Here is a 15,760-nt window from a genome sequence, read left to right as displayed (position 1 = left end):
TGTAGGATGGAAAAAAAACAACAAAGAAGGGAAAAAGAGAAATAGAAAAATGTCTACTTTGCTCTGAAAGTGTTTGTTCCCTTTATTTTTTTGCAACCAAACATATTTCTCCCAAAATTTTATATGCTGAATTACACATTTTATGGAGTAGTGCTATAAAACCAGACAAAAACATTAATTTCAAACAAACATCATCTTTCAGCTCCCTGGGTTACCAAATAACCAGCTGTGTCAGCAACACATATTGCTCTAGAGGGACACATTTTAATACAGTCATCTCAGAGCATAATATGTTGCTTTATAAACCAAGTTAGGAAATAGCCAAACAGATAGACAGAGATAGATAGAACTCACCCATCAAAGGGAGATGAAATATAAATATTTTTACAATTCTCAATGACTACCCCAAAAAGCTGTGAAAAAACTTTCGTGTCCTTTTATTCTGTATGAAAAAAATATAGGTACATGGGAAGCATAGAAGAATATGATACACAGTCCTTATTCCATTTTGCTGGAACTAGAAATTCAAATTGTGTAGTACAATGTATCTTTCTCTCTTCAAAAGGTGATTATCAGGACAAGCTAATAAACATTTTGATCCAAATCTCAAAGTTAGTGAAGGTTTTTTTTCTTGTCTACTTTTTTTTTTAAATTTTTATATGTGTTGCAGAAAAGACAACTGATTGAGAAGAGATCTTTGAGAAAAGGCATTAAAATTAGCATGAAGGAAAAAAATTGGAGTATTGTCAATTATTCACTAAGAAAAAACCTGAAAAATATCTGGGCTTGTTTGAATGCCAATAGATCTCCTCAGCTGAGAAGCCAGGTTTCAGAAATAAGAGGAACGGAATTCTACTTACTCCTTGTCTTGACAGTCATGACTTTGGGAATACAAAACTCTCCAGTAAAACTTCCCAGCAATATTCTTTGTACAGTTCTGAATGAAAGTCAAGAGTTTAAAAAGGGTTAAACGTTTTTGTTATCACTGAGTATGTGTATGTCTGTGTTTCCATTTAGTATTTTTGGCATAATGTGTAAAGCAATGATCCTTCTTTTTATCAAAAGAGGCTGGCAAAGCAAGGAAATAAAATTTCTTCCTAAAAATCACAGAATTGATCATGGTCTTTGTAGAATTATTTAGTGTCAAAAAGTAGGTGTCTAGTATCATTTCTAGAAGCCTTAATGTATTCAAACATACAGGTTGTGAAAATATGGCACTGACGCACATCAGTCTTGCTCCCTTCTGGAAAGTCAGCTGCAGAGCCAATATCAGATCTTCTAAAATAGTATTAGATGCTTGTGTTACCTGATTTGTTCCCCAGTAATCTCATGCTTGATACATCATAGAAAACTTCAAATGACTATGTCGTTTGTTTTCTGCATTCTTTCTCCTAGGGACTGATTTTCCAGATTACTGAACTGGTTCCATCTTTCAGACAGTCTTTGCAGTGAAAAGAATGTTGAGAAAATACTGCACAAGCAAATAGAGTTTTACATTATTTATGTAAAATTCTAAGGATTATCTGGGGAAAAAGCACATTGTCCAGACCGCCTCAATCAACTCCATGTATCACTCCTGCCAACAAATAAGATGACAGAATTTAAGAAGAAAAGAATAGTATTTAAAGTTGCAAATGTAACCAATTATGTTGTCTGGTAATTATGAAATGATTTTAAGAGAGTCATGTGACTTTGAGAGCTTAACATTGCTCTCCATCTCTCAGTTTGTAAATGTGTGAACAAAAAAATCACTTCTAATAGCAAACCTTTGGTGTAAAAGCAGTTTTTTTGAGATTTTGTCAGCATCATGATTCAGACTACTGATTCAAATGCATTTGATCTGCTTTAACAAGGATAGTGTTATCATTGTATTCCAGGACCAGGCAATGGAGAGGAAGATATGTGACCTGAGCTCTTATGTCCTTAGAGTTTTGCATCTCTATGGTCATGTAGAGGTAATTTACAACAATTTTGGAAGATTGGACAGTCTTCAGGGGATTCTTATACAAACCAGAAAGTTATCCAACTTAATACAAAAAGCAGAGTTGCAATTCCCACATTCCTGTATAGATGGGGTTTGAAAAACTCACCACTTTCTTTGATAAGTAGTTAATAAATATTTAGCAAACAGCATAAGTAATCAGCAGGTTTAAAATAATCATTCTTGCCAACACATAAGATCTGTTAGAAACAAAACAAACATTTGTGATTTGTCAGTTAGCAGGAATTGAATACCAGGAAATATAAAATAAAATCAATACCTTTTTGGAGTTGTACCAAAATGGAATGAAAAAGAAGGTGCATTAGTAGTGACAATGTATAGCAGAAACAATGATATTAGAAGGGGAATGGAAATCAATCAGAGTATGATTGATCTGAGAACAGAATTACTTTGATAGGATCAGTGGAATTACAGGAAATGAATGAATGAACTTAAGTTATGAATAAAACAAAAATTGGGTATGTATGTATAAGATACCTACTGTGTAACTGTGGAGGGCATTGGTATAATTAAAATGGCCACAGAAGCCTGTGATAATAGAAAACTTAAAGAAATAAAATAAAAATGAAACCTTTAAAAAGAAATACATTGAAATCTGTAAATCAGAGACAATCGAATATTGTTCAACTGCCCTCACCACACCATCCCCCTTCCTGGGCTCAGCTGTTCACAGATGTCGTTCAGCTTCTCTCTTTTTAATGTACTCCATAAAGCACATTAAAAACCCATGTAGTTTTGATTTTTTTCTGTTAGCAAAGCAGAAATACAGAGGTGTTGCTCAGCTAAAAATCATGAACTGATTGTAACTTGTTCACCTTAAATACCTCTTGATTTGAGCACTGTATCTTGTCTTGCTTCTTGTTCTTCAGACTACTCTCCTTCACTGATATCTGCAGATTTGCAAGGGAAAAAGCAGTTGCCACGTCCTTAGAAGCATTCATTAAAAACTGCAAGGTCAATCTTACCTTACTACCTGAGTGCAGATCAGTATAAGAAATGTAATCAGATACTCTTTTCTCATGGAAGAAATTATCAGGCTCTCTTTTTTTTTCTGTTTTCTACATAAATTTTAGTGACAATTTAAACCACCTATCACCATAAAACACCCTATTGCAAAACAAGCTGCATTTGGATAGAGAAGCTGTGTATTATCTGATGCTAACCATCACACATCTTCTTGATGGTGGAGAGGATATCATGTTTGCAGATCCTCCCCAGCTTTTGGCATAATAAAGCACGAGTGGCTGCTAGCCATAACACATAGCAAGACCAAATACCACTCTGTGGTAAGATTGACAGAGCCTCTGTGAGAATAATCAATTTCTTTTCAGTGAACTGTACAACAATCCGACTGGTGGCAGAGACATTGAAATAGACTGCCATAAAGAGAGCACCTGTGAGTATATTTTGCAACTCATTACAAGAAGCCAAATAATCCTTTTCAGCACAAATAATATTATCTATGCAGCTGACATGCGCCGCTGCCCAAAACAAAACCTATACTTAAGCTGAATCAGATTATCACTGTTTTCCCTCTGCTGTGAGATGTATATAATTGAAATAAAAATAGCTTTTCTTGAGTTCCATATTGTAGGAGATTTCCTTTCACCAAAAATAATGATGCCAGTAAGCCTCTTAGAACAAGTTCAAAACTTTCAACACAGTTCATCTCTTAGAAAATTCAGTTTAATAGTGCTTCTGACAGCTTCCTTTAAAGCAAAATATCAAAAATGGCAAGTATACAAAAATGGCAGGGCAATATACTGGAGGATGCAAGCATTGTTCTGCAGAATGCCTTTGATTCCAAAATGAGGCATTGGAAGCAGTATTTAAAAATGCTCATTTCCTACTGAGTTCTGGCATCATTGCGCTTGTTTGGGAATGGATACTTCACATAGAGAAGCTGCGCTCTATATTGAATGAAAGTTACCGGTGAATTACAGGATGCCCTTGACCATGTAATGAAAACAATCACTATTCTATTAGGGACAATCCTGGAGGACATCAGGAAGGCAGTCACTGCCAAGGAGGAAAGCACACAACAGACTGAAGCTAGATGGTGTTTTATGGACACATGAACGACTTGGATGATTGAAACAATGAAAAAAAGTCTTTCTTCTTACAAGGGAATAATTTAGAAAGTGTCAACCATACAATTGCAGAAGTTAAACTTAGGTTGTTTAGGTAATGATTTAAAGGAATGAGCACGTCTGATGTTGCTGAAAATTTTTGCAGTAATTTACTGTGACAACAGGGGTGTTTAACCATCTGTCAATAAACAATGACAGGTCACAGTACAGTATGTGGAAATGGACTGCTACAAGGATAGATTTAGGACAACCTTGAGAATGGTAGAAGTGTGATATTTTAATACAAAAGAAAGATGATGCCACGGAATCTAATTAGGAGTATGGAACAGCCTGAAACATTAACTCATTTGTAGAAAATATTAGACACTATCATCTCTTGGAGGGACAACACAGTAGAGCATGAACAATGCAGGAGGCTCCTGGACTGTGCTGATAACTTCCTTCTCCAAGTAACAGGGGAGAAAACAAGGAGAGGCGTAGTGCCAGACCTTGTTCTCACCAACAAGGAGGGACTGGGCGGGAAATGTGAAACACAAAGACAGCTTTGGCTACAGTGACCATGAGATGTTGAACTTCAAAACCTTTAGGGCAGTAAGGAGGGTGTACAGCAAATGAATCCTGGAGTCAGGAGAGCAGGTGAACTTGCAGCCCAGAAAGGAAACCCTACCCTTGGCTGTTTCAAAAGCAGAGTGGCCAGCAGGTCATGAGAGGTTATTCCTCCCCTCCTCTCTGCTCTTGTGGCACCCACCTGGAGCACTGCATCCAGCTCTGTAACACCCAACACTAGAACATCTGGAACACCTTTCTTATGAAGACAGGCTGAGTTGTGCCTGTTCAGCCTGGAGAAGAGACAGCTCCAGGAAGATGCCTTTAAAATGCCTTTCCATTAGCTAAATCTGGCCTACAAGAAAGATGGAGGTATTTTTTACATGGGCATCTAGTACAAGGGGGACTGACTTTAATCCAAAAGAGCTCAGTTTTAGATTAGCTATTAGGAAGAAATTATTTACTGTGAGGTTGGTGAGGCACTGCAACTGGTTGCCCAAAGAACTCACCTCTGGGAGTGTTCATGAGCTCATTGTGTGTGGTTCTGTTTTAATGGAAGAATTATTTCACATACATAAATTAATTTTTTGAAAAGTGACCTTTTTTTGTTAACTTATGCTAATGTCACAGGTAATTCTACTATCCAACATGTCGTGACTAATCTGAAAAATTGGGCAAATAAATATAAATCAAATAACAACAACATTGTCAACTAGTTTAAACCAACATTTGAGTTAAAAATTAAAAATTAATGAAGACAGAGGGGATTTAGGGCATGGTGTAAATAAAAAGATGAGAGGAGAACTTGTGATTATTTTAAAACTTTGAATGACTGTTTTGCTGCTCTCTCAGACAAAGCTATAGTTCAAGCATTTCTCCTCATCTTTACACAATGAATTTACATATTTAAATACTAAAGGAGCTTCTCTCGCTCATTTATGAAGTAGCTCTGAAGAATTAAAAGCCTCATCATTTGCATTGAACCTACCACCTGTTTGAACATTAGCCATTTTATCTCAAAAATTTAAATTAAGAGCCATTGTAAGAAGTGAGAAATCAAAACCAGAATAAATTGCAAAAAACATATCCTGTTCTGTCCTCCTTACTGAAGTGACTTCTCACAGCACTAATCCATAAGCACAGATTTTTTGTCTTGAAAAATGCAAGACATTTCCTACTTTGTGTAAAGGGCAGGAAGAAACAAACACTGATAGGTGGAGCACAAAGCACCACATATTTTATACAGCATAATAAAATTCTGGGTATTGTCATTTCAGCTCTATATACATGGATCAATTTGTGAGCTACAGATTGAGGTTCAGTATACCAGATAAATTGCCTCTGGGGAACTTTAACCCAGCAAGTTCTGTTTTCAGAAGCATGTTTGCATCTTTCCAAAGAAAACTACAAAGCATTTTCTAAAGGAGGTGTTTTCCTATTATATGAGGACTTAAAGATTTATTTCTCTAAGGCATTTTGCACTATTTTTGGGTGCTGAATATATTATTTCATAGTGATCTCATTTCACAAGCTTGGCCTCTAAAGAACATGCAAGGTGTCTCACCTGTAAAAGGTCCTGTGGCTCATTCTGGTTTAGAAATGAAAGAATATTGATCATTCATTAAGCACATTTAGTGCATGTAATACCATCTTCAAGGTGGAGATAAGGCAATACCCAAGGAGGGAACAATAAGCCTACTTAATATTCTAATCTTAGTCATTTATCTCCTGCCTGTATTTGGAACATTGCTCCCAGTGGACATGCTCTTTTGTCCTGAACTATCACTCAGGGGTGTTTTTTGGTAATTCACTGGAGACTGTTTGGTTGCTTTGGACTCCTACTTGAATTTGGGACAGATTAATAAAGTTTTACAACTGAGATTACAGAAAGCATTGTTACTGTTTCATACAAGTCTGAAATTGAAGTTAGATTGACAAAGTGACTTTAGTCCCACTCACAGTGATTTGGCAAAAAGATAAATGCAACTGTATCTCATTTCAACAACAACTCTTTCAATGTTGTATTATTCCATTGGTACATCTGTGGTTTAGTTTTTATCTGTTCATTCTGAATAAGATCTTGTGAATGGAATTAAGGGTCCCACATTTGGTATTAGAAGTCAGAGATAAAGGAATTAATTTTCCTATTTTTCCTTCTATGGGGGTAGAAATTGGTTTGTATGTTACTATTCACTGGAACACCCCACAGCCTTTACAATAAACAAAGCAGTTGTAGTCTCACTCCACTGGGCAGCAGAAAATCAGATTCACAGAAAAACACTTGTCCATATAAAGCACAGGACATTCATTTATGAGCAGAACAAATATTTTCAGAAATTTTCAGTGATTGAGCATTGCCTAACATTAGTGCTCAGTTAAACTGAGATCTCTAATATATATGCTATATCTTCTGGCATTTAAATTTTACTTCCACCATAGCAGTAATTTTCAATTAACTTTTACATTAAAATCGGTAAAATTTAAAAGACTTTAGATATTAATTCCTTATTTCTCATTAGGAAATAAATTCTCTCATTCTAAAATCACGCCCTCATTTTTTTTACACAGTTTATTTTCAAATTTTCTAGCATATGTAAAAGTCATCAGATCTGACTCATAGTGAATTAAGGCTGATAAAATCTATATGTGAATAAATCATTACTTAACAGTCATTATGGTGTTCAGTGAGTACACGAAGAGATGGGGCACTTAATTCACTAATCCATTTGGTATGAGAATATGGTAGACGATGTAGGCATCACTAGAGGGAGTCATGACCACACAAAACACATGGGTGTGTTTCATAAACACTGCTAAGCAGAAATCTGGGCCCAGAGTATGAAATCTGTGCCATATTACACAACAGTCAACCGTGGAAACCTCCTTTTTTTTTTTTTTTTTTTTTTTTTTTTTTTTGAGAAAGTGACAAAGACAACTTTTGGAAACAAATATTAAAGGGTTTAGCAGAATTTACCCATTTCATAAGTAACTCAAAGAGATTTCTGGGGAGGACTGTGTCTTTAAAGGATGGAGACTCCATAACCTTTGTGGACAACCAGTGCCTGTGCTCAGTCAACTTTTCAGTGAAATACTCTTATTATGTTTAGACAGAATCTCTTCTCTTTCTGTTTTCAGCCCTTTGCCTCTTGTCCTGGGACTGGACCCACCAAAGAGAGCCTATCTCAGTCTTGTTTGCATACTTCCTCCAGGTATGTACATCAAGGCCCCTCGAGCCTTCTTGTCTCCAGTCCCATCTCTCTCAGCCTTTCCTCATAGTGGAGATGCTCCAGTCCCTAAATCACCTTCTTGGCCTCCCACTGGAGTCTCTCCAGTATATTGATGTATCTCCTGTACTGGGGAGGCCAGCACTGGGCACAGCACTTCAGGTATGGCCTCACCAGTATCACTCATAAAGTTTCAGAGACAGTATGATAAGGACGTGTATCCTTAATGAAACCAAAATCAGAAATCTTATGTGTGGCAACAAATGCAAGGACCTTGATGAAATGGGTAAACACTGTCCCCAAAATCCAAGGGCTTTTTGTGTTTTGAAGGAGTAGACAGGATTTTTTTCCTAAATTCTAGAAACAGCTCCAAGTAAAATCGTAGCTTTCTGTCACCAACATATATTATTCATTTTATAAGAAAACTGCTGGTTTGAGAGCTTCATTGTAACCAAGATGTGGTCTTATTAGAACTAGGCTCTTTCCCGTTTTCTGGCTTCAGTATCATTTGTATTGGTTAGGGCTGACAGCTGCAAAATATCCTCGTGTCTTTGACTTGAAGTGGCTGCTGACTGAACTCCTGTTCTTGTCTGGACCTATGCAGGTGCATATGGGGATGCCTAAAAATTTGAGGTGATACCTTGGGTTTAAAATAGCTTTACGGGTAAACTAGGAGGGAAAGACCTTAAAACAACCAAGTAGAGCTGTCATATAAATGCATCTAATAAATTTGACCCATATATTGGTAGTAGGTATTCACTCAAAGTGAATATTGTGTTTCTCCTAAACCTGCTTCAGTAACACAGATTTCTAGTAGTAAAATGTCAGTCAAACAGTTCTGAAAAGAAGGCAAATAAGCAAAGCAGTTAAAACAAGTGTTTTAGAATGCTCTTACAATTCCCTATGAAACAGGCATGTGCCACTCTCTCTAAATTAAAGTACAGTGCCCTTATGTAACACTTTACCAGTTACCAATGTTCATACAGTAAACCAACAAAATAATTTGAGGTCTCTGACAATTTATTCAAATTATAATGGAAACTAAACACAGGCAGAGGTATCAAACAAAAAAATTGCAAGCATTTCATGAGCTAAACATTTATTCCAAAGAATCAGAATGTCTCAGAAGGTAAAGTTATCCCAGAAACAGACTATGAAAAGAGAGATAGAAATGTGCAAATCAAATTAATGAGACAATTCACTCATTTGGCTTTTTCAAACCTCCTTTACTGGGCTCCACTGGAGACTACAAAGAAAGTTGCTGTGTGTCCTCATAAAGATTTTTTAATTGAGGACTTAAAGAAAAATTTTTGTTTGTTGTAACATACATTTCCCTTTCCTGCAGATATCTTCCCTTGCACTTCAAGGTGTTCTTCATACAGCAATATATTTAGTGTCTCTCTCCTCTTTCTACTGTATTTCTTTCCCTCCCTACTATTTCAAAGTTTAACAGGATAGTTTTAATGTGCCCTTACAGAGGACCCTCAACCAGAATCTCTGCAGAACTGTGTTTGAATAATTCATCAGACTCAATCTTACAGAGTAACTAATGTGCTAATTATGCAGAAGAGTCATTTATAAGGTTGGGTTGGGTGCTCAATGCTAAACATCACTATAAAATATTCATATGGTATTTGGGAATTTTCTGAAAAATGAAAATTATCCATCTTCATGGTAGAAATCCATGAAGATGGATAATTTCCTCAGTATTATGGTCCTGCTACACAGAAATGATTTATCAGGAATCCAACATCAAGTCCTGCTTCATGAAGAGGTAAAATCTATTATGACTGTGTTAGAAATATGCTACTTGTGCATACTACAAAGGTATTTAAAACTGGCTCATCAATTTAGATGACTCCTGTAGCTGCAATGCATCTTTTAATTTATAGTAAAATCTGAATCTTTTATGTGGACTGTCTTTCAGGAAGTCCTGTTAAAACTGCTAATGAAATTTCTGTGCAAAGCATGAAATTTGGGTATATGTTTTGGCCTCAGTAGTTTACCAGGAACTGCCCCTTTGCTTTACATTTTAAAGGGAAGAAATAGGAAAATTTTGATTATTAGAGAAAGTGGACTTCAGTGAAAAATAAAAAAATGGTATTTCTTACTGTAATAGGTAAATTTCTTCTTTCAGGAGCATATTAGGTAATACAGAATGCAATAATGACCAAAAGCCTACACAAGCAGTACAAAAGCCAGGAAGGCTACAGATCCAGAGGTTAGATCTACAACATTTCCATAGCTAAATGATATATAGTTCCTTTTAAATTATATGCTCCATCTTATTAGGAATAATTTTGCTGTCAAGGTAGAATGTCAAACTTCTTTTCATAGGCAATGGAAAAAACTATTTTCTGGTTTAATTTTAAAATCTATAGTTAGGAAAAGTCTTGAGCTGTAATTTTGTAGACTAAGGCATAGTGCCTCCTGTGGTGAAATAGTATCATTCCACACACTTTAGGCAAAGCAACTGGCTCATACTGGCCATTGTTTTGGTCAGCTCAAATCAACAAAAATATTTTAGAATAACAGACCTAGAAGGACCTCTAGTTTCCATGCCAGCCATGGATAGTACACTCACAATGTGAAAGCAGATTGCTGGACACAAAAAAATTACTCCTTTCAAATGTTTCTTGCAGTTCCCATGTAAAAGGGAACTAAATGAACATCTTTTCCTTACAAAAGCTGCTAATTTTTTGTCACTCTGTGTTACTTTCTGCTTAGGACAAATATTTTTTCATGCTTAGTGTCATGGTCGTTTGTTTGGCTCATAGCCTTTGTCTTCTTCCACAGGTCAGTGCTTCTTCAAGTACATGAAAATATCTGTGGTTTGCACAAAGACCTCGACTTCTGATGCCTTTAGAGTACAACTCCACACCCAGCAGGATCTCTTCTGTCAGACTGGATGCTTCGAAGCCTTCATGAGACTTTGCACATCTTGCTGTCCACAAAATTTTTGAGCTCTGCTGTTATCATACCATCTTAGTCATGCCTTAAAACTTCAAATAAATAAGCTGAAGTGCCTTGTTTTTAATATACCTCTCTGTCATACTATGTGTCATTTTTATTACTCCTGACTGGTTTAGAGATTCAAAACGCTATGTGAATTGCAAAGAGGCTTAGGTAGAAAATATCTGCCAGTAGTACAAAGCATAAGTTTCTCATGGACATGTATGGACACCAAAAAAGTGAATGTTTACATGAAACAGCTTTAGGAATGAGGGAGTGAGCTGGTGATGATGAGTGGTGTGTCAATTTTATGTTTGGAAGCAAAAGGTTAACTGACAAAAGCAAAGCTCAGTGCAGATAGTCCTAAATCGATTTGGAAAACATAGAAAAACAGGTGCAAAACCCATGGCAAGGATGATTCTTCAGTGATGAGTTCCACCTATGATTTCTAAGGGATTCTTTTGCAAGGAGCCCAGGAAAATCTAGCTATCACAAACAAATGTTCATAAAAATATTTAATCTGCTTTTACTGACTTTGAGAAGGGAAAAACATAGCTGGCAGTAAACAATAAATCATTTCAGATACCAGGGAAGTAAAAGGCACTTTGTTTAATACATTTTCTCAAAAAAGGAAGATAAAAGATTAATAGCATAGATTGAGATTGTGTATGTGGAGGAAATCATAATTGTTAACTGGGAGATTCTGACTTTATAAGCAAAGAGTATGTGTATATTAATTTCAGAGATAGAGAAAGAAGTGTCCTCATTTCTGCAAGAATGGATCTTTAGCTTTATTTACTTGTGTAGAAGAGAAACAGAACTGTGTGGTTGCCATGGAAGAGAGACTTCCATGTACTGGGAAACATATCACATAAGTATCCATCCTGAAGGGCTCACAAGTGAAACTGAACCTTACTTCCTCTTTGGAAGAGCCTGTAGTGTCCTTACAACTTAGAGCTCATGTATTTAAACAGGAATATCTCTGTTTAGATGGTCTAGAATACAGATATCAAAAGATAGCAACATACAGACTGAACATCTTTGGCTAGCATGGATTAGTTTGCTGGGTTTGTTTACACAATATGCCTATTAAATACATATTTTACATTAATACTTCCTTGCCAGTGAATTGCAAATCTTCATTCTGTTGATGCAGTGCAGCCACCCCTTGAAAGCGGGCACATGAATGAATGATCATGCGGTGTTTGTTAGAAAATCAGACATTATGGAAAGTATTTAAAATCTCCATTTTTTTTCTTTGTGTGGTTTAACTAAATCTTTGATTATGCAGATGACTGTATGTGAATATGCCATTGACTTCAGCTCAAGCCCTTTTCATATATGACTATGTAAATGAGATAAATTTAGATTACAGTATAATCAACAGTCTGTTTCGGGAATTATTCTCTATATTCTGTCTTCATGAGCCATAAAGATTTTTCACTATAATGAGCATTTATATAAACATAGAGTCACAGAGTGTGATACACCAGATGGTTGCACTGCTATTCAGAGAGACCTTGACAGACTAGAGAAAGTGGCAGACAGAAACCTCTTGAAGCTCACCAAAGGGAAAGGCAAAGTCCTGCCTCACAGAAAGAATAACCTCAGAAACCTTTGAAAAATGGGGAACAATGAGCTGGCAGCAGCTTTGCAGAAAAAGGTCTTGGGGTACTGGTAGACAACTATCTCACCATGAGTCAGCAGCACACCTTCACAGCAAAAAGCACAGCAGCATCCTAGGGGTGTGAGCAAGAATGTTGCCAGCAGACCAAGAGGTGATCCTTCCCCATTCCTCAATGTCTTGTCTGGAGTCCCAAGGCTATCCTTGGGACAATCAGACCTCTGCACTGAAAGCACTGTATCACAGCTACACGGGATAGCATCTCTAGAGATCACCTCTTCCAGTCCCACTGCTCCAAGCAGGGTCACCTGAAGCTGCTTTCTCAGACCACAAATTTGGTCACTATTTCAAATTTGCTTTTACATTCCTTAAGAGAATGACTTTATGAGGAAGGGGTAAACGACATGATTTCCCTTTAACTAGCCTGGCATATACATGTTTATACTGCATTTAAGCAGCTGAAGCTGGCTGGTATAATCTTTTTTCAGTCTAGAAGAGCTAAACAAATTTGAATTATATTGAGCAAGGATAAACAGAAAACCATTTACAATTTTGTATTGACTAGGGTTCTATATGAAATTATATACATGAGCATGCTCACACATGCAAATGTGCTCAGAACCTTCATATATTAAAACAGGAATTGCAGTCCTTTAAAGCATCAAAAGACATAAAAGAGTGGTGTTTTTTCCATTAATGATTATAGCAAAATATGGAAAATTCATTTGGTTGTTTGTGTACTTTCATATAGTATTGATAAAAAGAGCCTGCAGAGTGTAACATGGCATTGGTTGGAAGGGGGATACGCTCCCGTAAGATTCTCATTGTCCACTCTTGATTAATTGATTAAAAAATTCAGAAAAAACAAACCCAGTGCACATAACAAAACAAACAAAACAAAAACAAAGAGCCAAATCAACCCCTTGAGATTAATCCGTAAATATTCAGGGCGTTGAAAAATGCAGGATAATTTGATAGTTCTGGAAATTTTTGAAACTGCAAAATCAGTGAATTTAAAATGTATTTCACTTAATTCACAAGTATGCAACTTACATAGCTAAAATTGAACACTTGAATAATTGGAAGAATAATTTTTCATGTTGTGACTGGCTACACAGCACTCGAAACTGATTAACAAAAAAGACTTGACTTTTATTTTTTGTTTAATGTAGTAATGCAAGGATAGTAAAACTAGCAAATCTACCATGTTTTTTTCTCTTCCAGTGCTGTTTATTTGTTGCAACAGCCTACTTTGCAGCAGGTGTCTGTGATATAGTCACCATCTGTGAATGCACTTAGGGAATGGCCCCAGCAAATGTACCACTGTGACAGCTTTGTGCCCTCAAAGTGAACAGCCAGTCCCAATTTTGTATGTGTTTTTCACCAGGGAGAATTTTGAGAAGGATCTAAAATTTTGGCAAATGGCTTATTTATATCTGAGAATTCAGAGGGATTTGCAAGGAGAAAGCATGTCTTCACAGTGGAATTGTTCTGCATTTTGCTGCTTTCAGGGTCCTTGTATGGGAACTCCTTAAGCAATGCAGGGCTCTCACCACACAGCACTGGCCATTGCACCCTGCAAAACAATTTGTTCTCCTATTCCAACAGTGAAAATGAGTAAGAAAGTTTTATGTCAGTGAAGAATCTGAAGATGAGTGGTAAATCCTGAGGAAAGCTTTAAAACAAAAGATGTACTTAGCAAATATACCTCGATCTTTTGCTAGTTTTGCTCAATGTTACCATCCAATTTCCTCTGATAGAATCAGTGTGCTTTTTTTAAATTTTTTTTCTTTAAAATGTATATACAGTGTGTAGCATCTCTGTGCTCTAAACACTGCATTTGGGAGATATGCAGTCCTGCAGAATGGTGTCAGTTGTATCTGTGGGGTGAGGTCATCAGAGTTTCCTGAACACTTTTTCTTTTATGTGTAGAGTGCAATAAGTCAGGTGATATTCATAAACATGCTCCATGTCTGGTGATCTAATATTAATTGGCTATAAATAAAACCAAATGCTAATGTTTGTAATAACCCAGAATCTGGGTTTAGTGCTTGTTTCTTGCACTATTTCTTTATTGTGTTTTCCCACCTTTCTGGTTGCTGCCTCTATTTGCAACACCTATGGAGGCTTCTTTAAGAGCTCATTATATAATTGTGTTTACCAGGGCTGGGAACTAAAGTGTTTTAAATCACAAAACCTTCTTTACAAGGAAAGAAGTGACAAGAAATAAAGTGAATTAGTTGAAGAATCAAAAAAATGAATCCCAATTGAATATATTTTTTAATCCCATATGACTTTTCCTTATTCAAATTATTCCCATATTAGTAAAAACTTTAATTCATACTGTAAGCAATGCCTGGAGAAGGCTTTTCAGATGTTACTCAATGATTTTTTCTGTCTGGACAATTTAAGTGTTCTCCACATTTATAGTTGAAAAATTTTGGCTTTGGAAAAAGAATTATGAATTATGAATTTGAGGTTATAAAAAGAAGGTGCATACACACACAGAAAAAAAAAATCTTCTAATTACTAATTATTCTAATTCAAAATTGTCCTGCCTCCTTCCTTTTGTGTTACTTTAACATGATTCTTCTGAATTGTTGCAATTAACTACTAAATCTCAATGTCTGTATGCAGCAAAAGACAAGAACATCAGCTGTTCTCTAACCAGAAAGGGTTACTCATTTGTTTGATTCATTTTAGACTCATTCTTCCTTTCTTACAGCAAAGAAAATTGCATTTTTCTGAAGAAAACTAATACAAAAAAGAAACTCTGATTACAATATTTCATATTTTCTTTTTTTTGTTGAGTTTTTTTAATTTGGTTTTTTTTTTTAATATCATATAATTAATGGAAGAAAATTATTCCTTGGCATCCCATTTATAACTGAAGACTCTTCCTAGTTATGGTCAGGGTCTGACCAAAACTGTTGGATTCAAACCATTGTTTTCCATTGCTTGACAATGTATGCTTTATAGCAGATATATTACCTTACTTGTGTGATGACAAATACACACTTTTCCTGTTGCAAACTCATATTATATTTATTTCCTACTCTTGTTGTATTTGGTTTTAACTGTTCAGCAGTGTACAAAGCTGGCATATATCTCTCCATATTATAAATTCTACAAAGCTGTTAGCATTTTGTGAAGTATCATAATGTACTCTTGACTAATTATTTATTACCAAAGGCCTCAGTCAGCCATTGAAGACTGAAACTGGCAGGCAATTCAGCGTGCCCTAAGTGTAACTTTGAGACAGCAGGAGCTAGAGCTCTCTGTAATTATACTCCCTGATTGTGGAATCTGCTCCCTATTGAGA

The sequence above is a fragment of the Fringilla coelebs genome (genome assembly GCF_963513975.1).
Source record: "Fringilla coelebs genome assembly, chromosome: 6".
Lineage (NCBI taxonomy): Eukaryota > Metazoa > Chordata > Aves > Passeriformes > Fringillidae > Fringilla > Fringilla coelebs.
Note: the sequence above shows the minus strand (reverse complement) of the source record.